The sequence below is a fragment of the Neomonachus schauinslandi genome, chromosome 5 (assembly GCF_002201575.2).
Source record: "Neomonachus schauinslandi chromosome 5, ASM220157v2, whole genome shotgun sequence".
Taxonomy (NCBI): Eukaryota; Metazoa; Chordata; class Mammalia; order Carnivora; family Phocidae; genus Neomonachus; species Neomonachus schauinslandi.
Genome location: NC_058407.1, coordinates 79,172,753 through 79,175,119, shown reverse-complemented (window position 1 = coordinate 79,175,119; position 2,367 = coordinate 79,172,753).

The window sequence follows — 2,367 nt, the reverse complement described above, 5'->3', positions numbered from 1 at the left end:
CCAGAGTGGTAGGGGTGTGACTGAGGCATGCGGAGTGCTGGGGGTTGTCCATGGGCCAGTTGTGGGGAGCCATGGGTGAGACATTCCCAACAGCTTGTGTTTCTTCCAAGAGTTTGAATGCAGTCAGTAGGATCCACATTTCTTCAAGGCCCTCCCAAGAGTTCTGTTGCTCTCCCAGCTTTTTTCTGCCTCCCAGTCATGTACCTCACGATTCAGTACTCTGGATGGGTAGAGAAAGGAGACCCGTTGGCAGTGTCCTGCACAGCTGGGGAAGCCAGGTGCATACTCACACATTCTGCCTTTCACCTGTGGGACAAATAATAGGCTGAGGTCTCTCTCAGCCTTAGGCTGTGCTGCCTTGGAGGAAGGGTGATGCAGGTAAAGTCAAGCTCTTTCTCACACCCACTTCAATGTGTCCAGACTTGTATATTTTTTTTTTTTGCTCCGGTGAAACTTCTCTAGAAATCTGGACTTCCACAAAGGCTCTTTTGTCCATGGGTAATTGTCTCAGGTAGTATATTCTAGGGTTCCTGGACCATGGCTGAGAGAGACTGGATCCAGTTCATGGTCCATAGCTGGGACCAAGATCTGTCTACCTACTACCTGATACACAGGTAGGCGACACTCCTCCCAGGTTCTTTGGCATATGACGCTGGATCCTGCACTTCCCTGAAAGGCACTTTTGTCTTGGGTGAATGCCAAATTTTTGTTTTTGGGGGGTGGGAAGAGACAAAAATGAGGGATGTCTTTTGCTACCATGATGCTATTGTCAGAATCTTTTAAAGTGCACCTGTTCTCTCTAGGGTAACTTTGATTCCTGCAATCATTAAGTCTGGACTTAATCTTAGATTCCAGTTTTGAATGGGTAACTTTTTAAAATTTAAATTCTACTTCTCTTGACTAGTAAGTCCTTAATATGGTTACTGTTTCAAAAGAACCAACAACTAACAGTTATTCTATGTTTGTCCTAAAATGGTCGCTTTCATCAAAAGGCTGGAATGTGTATCTCCACCTAAGGCCAAGTATAGCCTGACCCTCTGTAGGGGTGGTGAGTTGGGAGATGCTCAAAAGACATCGAGTTAAGCAGGTTGAATGAATTAGCTAGATAATGTTGACAACCAACAACATGGGATAATACAGAAGGCTACTGGCACAGTTCTAAATGCAGCCATAGAAATAGCTCCCCTACTCCTTGGTAGAGCACAGTAACAACAGTTCATAAATAGTACCTAAAAATGGAGAGTGTGATGTAGATAAGACTGTCAACAAGTAGCATGGTCTTAGCACACTGGAAAGGGAAAAGCATAAGTCAAGAGTACAAAAGCATCCCAGCCTTTGAAGATGCATTGTGAAGGAAAGCTTTTGGATGAAGAAATAAACCAGGGACCCCAAGTGGGCACAAGCTGAAAACTGGGTATCAAGAATAAGACACAAAAGATCAGAACCCAAACAGAATTATATATAAGGCATTAATTCAGGACTGGATTATAGCTCCTTAAAATTTTCAAGGCGCTAACCAGGCCTGGTCATTCTTGTGCGTAGGTGTATATTTACACATGGCAGTAAGGATAAAAATGGCTCTAGCTTGGGGGGGGGACAGATGCAAGGGCTGGGACCAAGACAGGAGTTGATATAAGAGCAATGTAAATTTCACTGGCTTGACAAGGGAGCCCACTGAACCCTTGTTTAAACACCAGTAGTTTTAATAGAAAATACTGAATCTCTATGTTTAGACAAAGCTTTCGTCCTTCTCTACTAAACACTCAAGGAAAAATGACAAGCCTAGAATCAGCATTTAACACTGAAACAACATGTTTCTAGTAGCATGTTATGAGCCTCCAGATGAAGAAGCACAAGAAGTCTCACCAAACATACACCATATAATCATGACATTTCTGACAGGTAAGGAGACCAAGATTCTATCCTGGGCTAAAAACAACCAACCTAGTAGCTTCCTTTCTTCTGAGTCTATGAAGTAATCTTTATGATTCTCTTCAATATGAAGTCAATGGAGAGTACACTTTTAGCAGGAAAAAAACACAACATTATTCAAATGGGTAAATTTAAATTCTGCTTTTAAATGGCCAACACCTACACAAAATAAAGTAAAATATAAAATAAACAAAAACAACATTCTTATTTGGGAAAGCACTGTATACGTTGCAGACTAAGAGAAAAGATTTTATATTAAATATTACAAATCTCACCTGAATCCTCATAGTTTTTTTTAATTTCTAAAAATTGTTAGTCATCAAATGAATTATTTCTTCTAAAAGAATACTCCAATATTTTGCATTTCAGAAATTTTAATAGTTTTATTTGGCAAAAGAGAAGCCTAAGAATTTTTTAAAAAACATTTCCAGAGGG